Raw genomic sequence first — 15,090 nt, 5'->3', positions numbered from 1 at the left:
GGATATTTGCATTCCCTGTAACAGCATTAAAAGTGATCAAAAAAATGAAAAGGACAGTGTAAAAATAATTAAAAAAATCAAAATACCTTAAAAAATAAAGCGTCCTCGCCTCGCCCTCCCCGCGTGCGCACATAGATCCCGTTCCAGTATGTTAACATCGGTTGCACCATGCATGTGAGGTATTGTTGCAAAAGTCAGATTAAGGTCAGTAATTCTAGCACTAGACCTCCTCTGTAAATCTAAAATGGTGGCTTGTAAAGACTTTTAAAGCCTTACCTATGGATATTAAAAATGTATGCAGTTTGTCGCCATTGCACAGGGCATGCGCAGTTTTAAAGCATGTCATGTTTGGTATCAATTTACTTAGCATACCATCATCTTTTATATTTTACCAATAATTGGCCAATATATTGTGTTTTTGTGCATTAAAAGTAAAAAAACTGTATTTTTTTAAAAAACTGCGCTTGAAAAATCGCTGCTCGAGTACTATGTGCCATAAATTGCAGCACCCACCATTTTATTCACTAGGGTGTCTACTTTAAAAAATATATAATGTTTGGGGGTTCAAAGTAATTTCCTAGAAAAAAATACTAATTATTTTTCATGTGCACAAAAAAAATGTGAAAAGGCTTGGTCTTCAGGTGGTTAGAAAAGTGAGTGATGTGTGGCATAAACTTCTAACGCTGGGCATAAAATGCCCCTACCCCCAAACCGACCCCTTTTTGGAAAGTAGACACCCCAAACTATTTGCTCCCATGTATGGGGATTCCATATGTGAGAGACGTCTTGGCAGTCTAGCCAAGTACAGGACCCCAAAATCCAATATGCTTTTTCAGTCTTTTAAAGGGCTTTATCTCCTCATTACACTTCCTGACTACCTATCACAGTTTCGGAGACCCTGAAATGCCAGAATAGCACCAACCCCCCCCCCCCCCCCAAATGATCCCTTTTTGGAAAGTAGACACCTCAAGGAATTTAAAAAGAGGCATGGTGAGCAAGTTTTTAGAAACTTTTTTTTTTAATATTTCAAAACCTTGTGAGGAAAAAATGAGATCTGCAAAATACTCACCATGCCTCTTTTAAATTCCTTGAGGTGTCTACTTTCGAAAAAGGGGTCATTTTGGGGGGGGTTGGTGCTATGCTGGCATGTCAGGACCTCCAAAACTGTGCTAGGTAGTTAGGAAGTGAAACGAGGAAGTTACGCACCTTCAGGCTTTCAAAATGGTCATTGGATTTCAGGCTCCAGTATGTGGCTAGGCTCCCAAAAAGTCTCACACATGATATAAAAAAGCACACAGGTGATCAAATACCACCGAAAGAAAGCTCTATTTGTGTGAAAAAAGTACATAAATTTTGTTTATACGGTCATGCAATGCTGCGCCCAATTATCAGTTGAAATAGTGCAGCACCGAATAGCATAAAAAAGCCTGGTCAGGAAGGGAGGTAAATCCTCAGGAGGGCAAGTGGTCAACACATTTATATGCGCTCACAAGTGTAAAATAGGATGGCAGGAATATATCTGAGCAGGACCAGTCACAGGTGTCAGAGCTTCAGGTGATCAGGCTGGAGCTGCTGTGAAAAGGGCCAAGCACAGGGATTTCTGGAGCCAGGATAGATGCCTCCGCATCAGATGGGGAGCCAAGACTGTTCCTGCTAGTTTTCCACTTGCAAGGAGTCACAAAAGGATTATGAGAAATTAGTTTTTAAGAGTAACACCTCGTCTTCATCATCCTCCAGGCAGCAGAGAGCAGGCAAGCTTCAACAGCTACTTGAATTGTCACATTGGCCTGACATTGAAGCATAGAGGGCCATGACACTTGCTGTAGCCAGGTACACGTGCAACTACATACCTGAACATACTTTATTCTTTGTTAAATATGTTGTACGCTTTTTAAATAGTTATTAGTGTAATTCTACTCCTTGTGTTTTCTGTTTATCTCACCTTGTAATCGGGCAGACTGACAACTCATGGGGTCCCCGGGCAATAGGGGATCATGGGGCCCCTGTGTCCTTGCCCAAACTCAAAAAAGCCTATGAAAAAGGTACCAGGGGCATCTCATGGGGCCCCCCTACTGACCCCGGGCCCTCGGGCAGTGTCCGAGTTTACAAATGGTCAGTCCGCCCCTGCTTGTAATGATAGGCTGATCAGTTCTCCTGTGTCTATGTATTCATACACCTAACTTGTCCCTTAGGACAGGCAACTACTTGTTTTGGGTCACACAGGGTCCTGCGCATGGGAATGCAGGCTGCACGTTATCCCTCATCCCCGAAATAACTACACTTATTTAAATAATGACACATACACAATATTTCTTCTTTTGGCATAAAATTGTGGTTGCGGCACTTTTATTGGTAATTACACACAACATAAATTAAATTTGCAATATCATTTATTCAAAACTTTTACACTTTAATTATCAACCAGGAATAAACTTGCTCAGTCTTTTAGGACTCAAGCTATCTGAAATAATTCTATCAATAAGTCCCCACCAGCCGAACTATTTACAACGTCCGGCCTACCCAAGACCCGCAGGCCAATTCTATACTATTTTGTAATCCTAAATGAAAGATATCTATACCTACGTCTGATAGCTGCACACCGTCTGACCGATAAATGCCACTAACTCCTCCTTCTAGATCCGTGTGATGGTATGAAATTCCACCTATCAGAGGCATGAATTTTTCCATAGACTTGTTTAGTCGTCTTTTTTAATTGAGGATTAACTAACCATACAAGTGTAGGGACTACTTCTGAAAAGATAATGGTAGTATTCGGGGATGAAAAGTGGAAACGGTGTAAGTCCCGTTTCGTCATGAACATTAGTTCTAGAGTTTTCTCATTGTCTATGGCATTTCCCCCAAGGTGTATGATTAATATCTCAGGTGCAGGCCAAACTTCAAACAACTTAGATGAAAAAACAAGTTAAACCATTTAAGACCAACGTTTCCATAAAATTAGAATTTTTGCCGGATCCATTGTTAAATTAGCTGAATATGAATGCTGAGCCGCTCTTTTCAAAGCCCAGTAGACAAATGAATGTCCCAGTATCCATATACAGTTGTGGCCAAAATTATTCAACCCCCAATGCTGTAAAGGGGTTTAGGGACTATAGTGTACATTTGGAATTGTATTCAGAATCAAATCCTACAAGGACGTTGTAACTACCCAAATGCAACTAAAATGACATCAATTGTTTATGTAATACAGTAGTAAATGGTTCTTATGTGGTTTCTTCATTGCCACAATTATTCAACCCCTTAAAGACTACCACTCTGAAGAACAGAGGTTCATACAGGTGCTTTCCATCAGGTATTGAAAACACCTGTGGATGTCACCGAGCAGCAATCAAGCATAATAAGCACCAATTAGGCAGCTTTAAAATGACTGTGATACTCAGCTCCTTCTAGACATTTACTGGTGTGGTTACAAACATGGTGAAGGCAAGAGAATGGTCCAGGAAGACAAGAGAAGAGGTGATTTCTCTTCACAGGAAGGGCAATGGCTATAAGAAGATTGCAAAGATGTTAAACATACCAAGAGACACCTTAGGAAGCATCATTCGCAAATTCAAGGCAAAGGGCACTGTTGAAACGCTACCTGGTCGTGGCAGAAAGAAGATGCTGACTTCGACTGCTGTGCGCTACCTGAAGCGTAGAGTGGAGAGAAGTCCCCGTGTGACTGCTGAGGAACTGAGAAAAGATTTGTCAGATGTGGGTACAGAAGTTTCAGCCCAGACAATAAGACGCACACTGCGTAATGAAGGCCTCCGTGCCAGAACTCCCAGGCGTACCCCCTTGCTGTCTCCAAAGAATAAGAAGAGTCGACTGCAGTATGCCAAAAGCCATGTGGACAAACCACAAAAGTTGTGGGATAGTGTTCTGTGGACTGATGAAACAAAATTAGAACTGTTTGGGCCCATGGATCAACGCTATGTTTGGAGGAGGAAGAACAAGGCCTATGATGAAAAGAACACCTTGCCTACTGTGAAGCATGGTGGAGGGTCAATCATGCTTTGGGGCTGTTTTGCTTCTGCAGGTACAGGGAAGCTTCAGCGTGTGCAAGGTACCATGAATTCTCTTCAGTACCAGGAGATATTGGATGGAAACGTGATGCAGTCCGTCACACACCTGAGGCTTGGGAGACGTTGGACCTTTCAACAGGACAATGATCCCAAGCATACCTCCAAGTCCACTAGAGCATGGTTGCAGAGGAAAGGCTGGAACATTTTGGAGTGGCCATCGCAGTCACCAGACTTAAATCCGATTGAGAACCTCTGGTGGGACTTAAAGAAAGCAGTTGCAGTGCGCAAGCCTAAGAATGTGACTGAACTGGAGGCCTTTGCCCATGAAGAATGGGCGAAGATACCCGTAGATCGCTGCAAGACACTTGTGTCAAGCTATGCTTCACGTTTAAAAGCTGTTATAACTGTAAAAGGATGCTGTACTAAGTACTAAGATTGAATGTCACTTGGGGGTTGAATAAAACTGATAATGCTGTGAGCACAGAAAAGACATTTGTGGTTATTTCATTATAACTGTTATGTTATATTTGTCTGACCTACAAGTGCCTCTTTAATGTAAATGTAAGCAAGATGACTGAATGATCAAAAGCAATGTCAAACTGGCCAAAACACTCAATTTCAGTGGGGGTTGAATAATTTTGGCCACAACTGTATATCTTCTGTCACCTGAAGAATTAAACAGACAGGTTAGGTCTAACATATAATTGGAAATGTTGTGACTCCTATCTACCTAATTTTTTTATTTTTTCATCATCCAAGCCCATTTTTGCAGCTTCCGTAGCTGCGCCTATTCTAAACGAATGAGATGTTAATTTAAATTGTATAAGACCTAATTTGTTAATGCCTTCTTTAAATATGGCATTAAATTGATACTTAGTTACAGCTGATGCTGATGCATCAGCATGCACCAGGAAATGACCCAGGCTGACCGGTCTAATATTCAAATACTTTTTTACCATGACAAAAGGGCAAATATCCATGTCTCCCCGAGTATAAAGATTGATCCATTTTCCTCTTCCAGCCTGATCTGTTTTTGAAAATGGAATAAACAAACTAATTCCATTTTCCAAAACAGTCACATTTTGTAGTAGTAGACCAGACATTGCTTTTTTTATTTGGGGGCAATAGTTCTGATATGCGTAATGCTCCACAAAAATGCTAGAATAAATGCCACGTTAAACAGTATAGATTTGAATTCTGAAAAACAAATTTCTTTGGTAATCCTACATAACTTTTTTAACAATTCCATAGATATGGGACGTCTTGTGTCTGGAGAATAATGCTGTTTTTTATATCCATTGAGCGCTTGTTTCACCAAAAAAAATGATGTACATGCTGGAAAATTACTTGAGGAAAAAGGAAACTCCTGCTAGAATTTTAACTATATGGCTATAAGCAAAATTCATGTGCATGAATGAGCACAAAAAAGAAAATTGTATTCTCAGATGGGCAATTGAACTGAAAACCCAATTCTCTGGAAAACTGCTTCCATTTATTCCATGAAGATGAATATTCAACCCATGTGCTGTTGGATACCGAATTTTTTATGGCCTTTATCAGTAAGTTTAAATCTGCTTCCACAGGTGATCTGGGCACTCAAAACCTTTTAAATCTGCTGTGGAAATAATTGTCTGAATCTTGATGTCTGGAATCAAGATAAGTCGTCAGCTATTTGATTTTCTTTGCCTGGGACATATCTTGCTTTAATGCAAATATTAAGTTTTAAACATTTCAAAACTAAATATCTAAGCAATTTTACCACCAAAATTGACCTAGATGATAAACAATATACTGCATACATAACCCCTAATTATCTGTCTGTACGAACAGCCTTTTGTTGGAAAAGTGCTCTCCCCATAATTCCAACGCTACTATTAGAGGAAATAGTTCTAGCAAAACTATGTTCTTTGTTGCATTCATTCGAATCCATTTTGACGGCCATTTACCACAACTCCAATGTGATTTCCATATTTCCGCAAAACCAAATGAGCCAGCTGAATCAGTGAACAATTCAAAATCCGTTGCAAAGATAACTTCATCCTGAAAAAATGAACAACCATTATATTCCTCAAAAAATTTTAACCACAATACTAAATCCTCCTTTAATTCAGAGGTTAATCTTACATGTGAGAAAGGAGATTTAAACCCGAAATCGCTAAATAAAGCCTACGCGAAAATATTTTTCCCACTGGCATTATTCTGGATGCAAATGCCAGTAGGCCTAATAATGACTGTAATTCTTTTAATAATACTTTTTTCTTCTTAAAAACCCTCTGTTGTCAATTTTTCTATTTTTTCCTCTTGGCAGTCGAAATTCACATTTTTCTGTGTCTATCAATATTCCTAAAAATTCCAATTTTGTGGTTGGATAAATCGTTTTTTCATTTGCTAATGGTATACCGAAATGCTGCGTTACCTTACTGAACATTTGCAGCATGTCTACACATATTGTCGAAAATGCTGGGCCTATAAACAAAAAATCATCCAGATAATGAGTTCTCCCATTCTGGCCTGATTCTTTTTCAATAGCCCATTGTAAGAATTTTGAAAATGTTTCGAAATACGCACAAGACAGTGAACAACCCATTGGTAAACTTCTATCGTAGTAAAGTTGACCTTCATAATGGATACCCAATGAGTTAAATGCTTCTGGGTTAATAGGTAATAGCCTAAATGCTGCCTTTATATCTGCCTTGGCTAGCAATGCTCCTTTTCCAAACTTTCTTATTTTATGAATGGCTCCTTCAAACGTGCAATATGATACTGATGCTGATCCTTCATCTATTTCGTTGTTTAAAGAAAAGCCTTTTGGGAATGATAGGTGGTGAATAAGCCGTTACGTATTCGGTTCTTATTTAGGAATATTACCCAGCGGCGATATCCTAAAATTATGAAAAGGTGGTTCCTTAACCCCTTTGCGCCGGCGCCTCCCAACCCTTTTAAGAGTTTCAGAAGCTGGGAGGCGGGGTTCAGGGTCATGTGATCGCCGTCATGCGTCGTCACGGCGGTCACATGATCGGGAAAAGTCCCAATCGAAAGAGGAGATCGGAACCTTTCCGTGAGTACCGGACATGTGTGCTGGGAGCACGGCAGGGCGTGCGCTCTCGTCACATGTGTCCTTTTTTAATAGAACGCAAATGTGCGGCCGCTCGGCGTCTAGGCCCAGACGCCGGGAGGCCGCACATTTGCGTTTGGCCAGTGTGAAGAGGTTAAAGGGACCAGCCAGGCGTCCTTCTTTTATTTCTGTTTCTAATTTTTTTCTAACAATATGTGAAAATTGATCTACCGACTTTAAATTATCAACAATATTACATCCATAACCTGAAAATATTGGTAACAAAAAACCATTCATAAAACCATCCGTTTATAAACTTAACTGTCTCCTTTTTTGGATATATTTCCAACTTTGACGCATGTTTTCCAAATTCACTGGTGTGCTGCTTTTTGATACATTCTCTTTGTCCTTGAAAAACCATGTTTCTTTTGAAACATTTAGGAATGAATGTGGGCCTGAACAATGCAAACATTCGTGTTTTGTACCTACATGACCCTGCCCACTTACATTGACTTTCATTGAATGCGTAACAATATCCCTTTTATATAAGGGAATACTGTGATGGAAGATTGTGGTTTTTGAAATTTCTGTTTTTGAGGTAATAAGTTTAGCCACAAGCCTACATCCTTCATACCCCATTTTAGTGATGGATATAAAGATAGTTTTTGCCGGAAAGATTCATTGTAATGATACCATCCTAATCCTCCGAAATTTTTATAGGCCTCCAAAACCTGTTCCAAATGTTGGAATAAACCACTGCAATGCTCTGGGTGTTTTTCCCCTAGCACGCTAGAATATATTGCAAAAGCTTGTAGCCAATTATGAAGTGATCTCGGTATTGGTCTATGCCTGTCTTCATCGTCGGATTTTCTATCAGTTTTGCCTGTGAAATCTTTTGCTGAGGGTAACAGTGACAGAATATCCACAAATTCTCCTTTCCATATTTTTTCTTTTAGTTGCGTTGATAAATGATATCCCAGCGGGGATATTTCACATAGAAAAACTTCTTTTAAACATGTTTCTGGTATTGATGAATTAATATTCATTCCTGTATAATTTTTTTCTATTTATCATTAATATTAACATTACTATCCTTATTAACCCACACATTAGCATGACTACTATTTAACAAATTATCACTATTAACATTTTTGTTTAAATTATTAGTAAGTGTTGTAATGGAATCTAATATTTTATAATAAGCTGTTAATCTCATCATTTCCACAAGATGTCGCTGTTTCGATTTCTGGAGCCCTGTGCTGACCTCTGTTGCCACCACTGGATACAGTCGGTATTGCACGCACAGACTCGTTTCTCTTCAGGCTTTCCTGACTCAGCTCCAGTTGAGGTTGTTGCCTAGCAACCACTTTGGAGGCCGCAGCCTCACTTTCAGCTCCGAGGGATGCTGCTCGACTTCCATGCCTACTTACTCTTCCTGGCGGCGAAGGAACCTGCCTCTTCCTCTTCTCACGCTGGCTTGCTCTTCTGACCACCGTTTCTTCCGATGCCCGGCCAGACTCCTCTTGCCCTGCTGATGATGCCGGTCAACCACTGGAACCGTGCCGAGACTCACTCTTCTGTGACAGGCTCCATTCGGCCGCTCTTCCTCTGACAGCGCTTCGGTGAGTTCTCCAACCCCTGTTCTGTGTCTTCCCGCTCTTCCCCTTCGGCTGCCATATCAAGGCAGCGCCACAGCCATTCTTCTCCTCCGCTGCTCCTGGCTCGCTCCAAAACTTGCCTCATGAGAGTCTTCATGGTCAGAATTAGCACAAACCGGCACCTTAGTATTATAGCTCCCTGCAACCTGTTGGCCAACTCTGACCAACTGTGAGAATTCTGTCACGGAGTGCCCTGTATATAATGAGCCCCAAAATATTCCAGGTCACGTGATTTTTCCCGCTTTTTCTAAGGTCATGTGGTTATTCTCTTCTTGCTTTTTTCCCTGTCAGATTTCTTAAAGGGGCCCTAACCTAATTCCTACCTATTCCTGAGAAGTTTTTTTTTCTTTTTAATTAAATTAATCGATGGCGTCCGCATGCCCATGCTTTCAGGCTCATATGTTAGAGCCCTCGTTTTTTATTCCTGTTGTATCACAAATGTGGAAGTGCTAATGTGATAAAACACATCCTTCAGCATGGTGACCTGTTGTTTGGTTTGCCTGCTTGTGTCTGTGTTAGATCTAATTACTGTGTAGGTCTCCTTTGCACAGCACCAGACTGAGATACCCTGGGATTGTGGGATATGTAGTTTCTTCACAGGATGGTTCAGTTTTCAGGTTACAGACAGAGGCCATGCACTATTCGGTGCAGTGCCAGGCTGCATGCCTCATGTTTGAACACAACAGAAAATTCTAACACAACAATGTCAAGATTTAGAGCTGATTCACACATGTGCAGAGCGGATTGAAGCTCAGGTTTCACAGCTAATTGACACAGTAGTTGTTCAGCGGTTCATGTCAGGTTTACATCAGGTTCAGGACAGGATTAGCTCAGTATCTTATCCTGTTCGCACATCTGTGGTTTAGAAACGGTTCCCCGGAAGGTAATGGCCTGTAATCTGCACCTGAAGGCACTGCTCAGAAATCGGAACGGACTTTTCCACACCGCACTGAATCCGCATTGGACATGTGTGAACAGGCACAATAGGAAGCAATGTTTTTTCACATGTCATGCGGATTGGATGCGGTTCAAACCACATGCAATCCATATATACAGTTGTGTTCAAAATAATAGCAGTGTGTTGAAAAAAGTGAATAAAGCTCAAAATCCTTCTAATAGCTTTTATTTCCATACACACAAATGCATTGGGAACATTACACATTCTATTCCAAATCAAAACATGAAGAAAAATAGATCAGATTTGTGTTGTTCCTCTAAAAAAAAAAAATGAAGAAAAGTGAATATTAGACTGTTCAAAAAAATAGCAGTGTTTGTATTCTTCTTTACAAACTCAAACATTCACTATATAAACTGAAAAATGTTTGAAGATTTTGCTTTCCTTTGAATCACTTAATGAATATTTCGTTGTATAAGCACTGTTTCTGAGAACTGCTGTACATCTGTGTTGCATGGAGTCAACCAACTTCTGGCACCTGTGAACAGGTATTCCAGCCCAGGATGATTGGACTATATTCCACAGTTCTTCTCTATTTCTTGGTTTTGCCTCAGAAACTGCATTTTTGATGTCACCCCACAAGTTTTCTATTGGATTAAGATTCGGGGATTGGGCTGGCCACTCCATAACGTCAATCTTGTTGGTCTGGAACCAAGATGTTGCACGTTTACTGGTGTGTTTGGGGTCGTTGTCTTGTTGGAACACCCATTTCAAGGGCATTTCCTCTTCAGCATAAGGCAGCATGACCTCTTCAAGTAATCTGATGTATTCAAACTGATCCATGATCCCTGGTATGCGATAAATAGGCCCGACACCGTAGTATGAGAAACATCCCCATATCATGATGCTTGCACCACCATGCTTCACTGTCTTCACAGTGTACTGTGGCTTGAATTCAGTGTTTGGGGGTCGTCTGACAAACTGTCTCCGCCCACTAGACCCAAAAAGAACAATCTTACGTTCATCAGTCCACAAAATGTTGCGCCATTTCTCTTTAGGCCAGTCAATGTACTCTTTGGCAAATTGTAACCTCTTCAGCATGTCTTTTTTTCAACAGTGGTACTTTGCAGGGGCTTCTTGCAGATAGCTTGGCTTCACATAGGCGTCTTCTAATTGTAACAATACTCACAGGTAACTTTAGACCTTCTTTGATCTTCCTGGAGCTGATTGTTGGCTGAGTCCTTGCCATTTTGGCTATTCTTCTATCCATTCGAATGGTAGTTTTTCGCTTTCTTCCACATCTTTCAGGTTTTGGTTGCCATTTTAAAGCATTTGCCATCATTTTAGCTGAGCAGCCTATCATTTTCTGCACTTCTTTATATGTTTTCCCCTCTCCAATCATCTTTTTAATCAAGGTACGCTGTTCTTCTGAACAATGTCTGGAACGACCCATTTCCCTCAGAATTTCAGAGAGAAATGCACTGTAACCAGCATGTACAACATTTGCTGCCTTCCTTCCTTAAATAAGGGCAATAATTGCCACCTGTTTTTCAAAGAATTAATGACCTCACTAATAGAACTCCACACTGCTATTATTTTGAACATGCCCCTTTCAATTAGTGATTCAATTACACAGAATCAGCAGCATGCATGTCATGACTGTGGGGTCTGTTGGATTTCTATTACTCTACTACACCTGCTAGTATATTATTTGCCATATAGAAATATCATTTCTACCAAAAACAGTGATTGCTCCGGTTAGAGATGTCTGACTGCTATTATTTTGAACACAACTGTATGTGAACCGGCACTAACTCTACTATAGTGTGTGCAAATGGGGCAACAAATGACACCATGAAGCTACACAATCACTGCACATCTGATCCAGGTAAAATACAAAAGATGCAAGTGGGGAGGTTTATAATGAAAAAGTCACATTCACTTAATTTGAAAAATTCTATTATTTCCTTTTGTTTATATTATCAGTGTATTCTAAAACATTTTACATACAGTGCCTTGAAAAAGTCTTCATTCCCCTTGAAATTTTCCACATTTTGTCATTTTACAGCCAAAAACGTAAATGTATTTTATTGGGATTTTATGTGAAAAATACATTACGTTTTTGGTCATGATGAAAATTATGTGGAAAATTTCAAGGGGTAAAAATACTTTTTCAAGGCACCGCAGATCAGTGGCTTGCCAACTAGTTAACCACTGTTCCAGCTGAGCTTACAACCACGTTTGTAGTTATTCACGTGCACTCATACAACCACGCTGGGGTTTAACCAACCTAATTGCACCTTTCATTGTAGGGTAAAATGAGAATTCTAAGTCGTGTATTTAAAAAAAAAAAAAAAAAAAAATGAATAACCACTTCCCAGCCACCCTCTAGCAGTTTTACTACTCCAGGGTGGCCACTCTGCACAAAATTCCATTTGATATACAGTCATGGCCGAAATTGTTGGCACCTTTGATATTTCTCCAGGAAATCATGTATTTCTCACGAAACGTATTGCATTAACACATGTTTTGCTATACACATGTTTATTCCCTTTGTGTGTATTGGGACAAAACAAAAAAAGGGAGGAAAGAAAGCAAATTCGACATAATGTCACACAAACCTCCAAAAATGGGCTGGACAAAAGTATTGGCACCCTTTCACAACTGCGGATAAATAAGAATGTTACAAGCATGTGATGCTCCTGTAAACTCACCTGGGGCAAGTAACAGGTGTGGGCAATATAGAAATCACACCTGAAAGCAGATAAAAAGGAGAGACGTTCACTTAACCTTTGCATTGTGTGTCTGTCTGTGCCACACTAAGCATGGACAACAGAAAGAGGAGACGAGAACTGTCTGAGGACCTGAGAACCAAAATTGTGGCAAAATATCAACAATCTCAAGGTTACAAGTCCATCTCCAGAGAACTAGATTTGCCTTTGTCCACAGTGCGCAACATTATCAAGAAGTTTGCAACCCATGGCACTGTAGCTAATCTCCCTGGTCGTGGACGGATGAGGAAAATTGATGAAAGATTGCAACGCAGAATAGTCCGGATGGTGGATAAGCAGCCCCAAACATGTTCCAAAGACATTCAAGCTGTCCTGCAGGCTCAGGGAGCATCAGTGTCAGCGCGAACTATCCGTCGACATTTAAATGAAATGAAACGCTATGGCAGGAGACCCAGGAGGACCCCACTGCTGACACAGAGACATAAAAAAGCAAGACTACAGTTTGCCAAAATGTACTTGAGTAAGCCAAAAGCCTTCTGGGAAAACGTCTTGTGGACAGATGAGACCAAGATAGAGCTTTTCGGTAAAGCACATCATTCTACTGTTTACCGAAAACGGAATGAGGCCTACAAAGAACAAAACACAGTACCTACGGTAAAATATGGTGGAGGTTCAATGATGTTTTGGGGTTGTTTTGCTGCCTCTGGCACTGGGTGCCTTGACTGTGTGCAAGGCATCATGAAATCTGAGGATTACCAAAGGATTTTGGGTCGCACTGTAGGGCCCAGTGTCAGAAAGCTGGGTTTGCGTCCAAGATCCTGGGTCTTCCAGCAGGACAATGACCCCAAACATACGTCAAAAAGCACTCAGAAATGGATGGCAAAGAAGCGCTGGAGAGTTCTGAAGTGGCCAGCAATGAGCCCAGATCTAAATCCCATTGAACACCTGTGGAGAGATCTTAAAATTGCTGTTGGGAAAAGGTGTCCTTCCAATAAGAGAGACCTGGAGCTGTTTGCAAAGGAAGAGTGGTCCAAAATTCCGGGTGAGAGGTGTCAGAAGCTTATTGATGGTTATAGGAAGCGACTGATTTCAGTTATGTTTTCCAAAGGGTGTGCAACCAAATATTAAGTTAAGGGTGCCAATACTTTTGTCCAGCCCATTTTTGGGGTTTTGTGTGACATTATGTCATATTTGCTTTTCTGCCTCTGTTTTATATTTGTTCCAATACATACAAAGGGAATAAACATGTGTATAGCAAAACATGTGTTAATGCAATACCTTTTTTGTGTGAAATACTTGATTTTCAGGAAAAATATCAAGGGTGCCAACAATTTCGGCCATGACTGTATATAAATTTTTTTTTTTTTTTTTTTTTTTGCATTTGTGGGTAGGGGGCGCTCGCCGTCCTACCTGCGCTGGTCATTGGCTCCCATAGGTGTCAATCACTGGGTCCTAGCCAGTGATTCATGGCTGGCACTCGGTGATTGGTGGAGATGCTGACAGGAGAGAGATCCATGAGTGTAAACAACACAGATCTCTCTCCTTTCAGCGGGGAGGGGACACGGTACATGCTGTTTTTTTTATCTCTGCAAACAGGGAGATGAAAGGCAGTACATTCCCTAGTAAAACAATGTGCAGTGTAACCACAAAATCAAGAACACGGGACATGACCTTAAACTAACTGGAGGAAAGCTGAAACCTAATCTCAGAAAGCACTATTTTACTAAAAGAGTAGTTGATGCATGGAATAAACTTCCAGCAGCGGTAGTGAGCCAGCCAACAGTAAATAGCTTCAAGCATAGATCTATATGCGGACAAAAAAGTTAACCAAAACAACCCCCCCCCAAAAAAAAAAAAAAAAAAAAAAAAAGACATGCAAAAATGGGCAGCCTTGATGGACCACTTGGTGTTTATCTGCCATCTCTCTTCTATGTTTCTAACACAATACACAGTTAACCCTTTGATCACCCCCAGATGTTAACCCCTTCTTTCCCAGGGTCATTACTACAGTGTCAGTGCTTTTTATTAGCTTTAACCACTTCCAGTCCGGACACTTTTACCTCCTTCCTGTCCAGGCCAATTTTCAGCTTTTAGTGCTATCACAGTTTGAATGACAATTGCACAGTCATGCAACACTGTACCCAGATGAATTTTTTAGCATTTTTTTTGAGACAGATAAAGCTTTATTTTAGTGGTATTTATTCACCACTGGGATTTTATTTTTTTTGCTATGTAAATGAAAAGTCCAAATATTTTGAAAAAAAGTATTTTTCTTATAAAATTTTGCAAATAAATATTTCATCATAAATCTTGACCAAAATGTATTCAGTTATCGCTTTAGTAAAAAAAAAAACCCAAATTAGTTTAAAAAAAAATGTTTAGAAATTATAATTTTTGGTTATACATTTTTATTCTTTTTTTTATATTATGTTTTTTTTTTATATACGGTCACCCTAGCAGTACAGTGTCACTGATGCCCCCATTGCTAATATAAAAAAAATGAAGTAAATAAAAATTCCAATATATATACACCACCATTTGTAGACGCTATAACTTTCACGCAGAATACATTTTGGCCTAAATTTATGAAGAATTTTTTTTATTGGATATATGTTTTATAGCAAAAAGTTTTTTTCAATGTTTGGTCTTTTTTCCTTTGTAGCGCAAAAACAATAAAAAACCCAGTGATGATCAAATACCACCAAAAGAAAGCTCTATTTGTGTGAAA

At 40.0% G+C, this 15,090-nt stretch overlaps 1 long non-coding RNA gene across 1 annotated transcript in view; it reads left to right on the top strand.

The window, feature by feature from the left end:
- Positions 1-15,090, top strand: part of LOC149462778 (uncharacterized) — a 163,345-nt gene that overhangs the window by 138,876 nt on the left and 9,379 nt on the right. The gene's annotated exons all lie outside the window — the stretch shown is intronic.

This window comes from Staurois parvus, unplaced genomic scaffold (assembly GCF_062004578.1).
Source record: "Staurois parvus isolate SC_StPar_1 unplaced genomic scaffold, SC_StPar_1.0 ptg000168l, whole genome shotgun sequence".
NCBI lineage: Eukaryota > Metazoa > Chordata > Amphibia > Anura > Ranidae > Staurois > Staurois parvus.
This window is presented reverse-complemented; position numbering and strand designations above follow the sequence as displayed.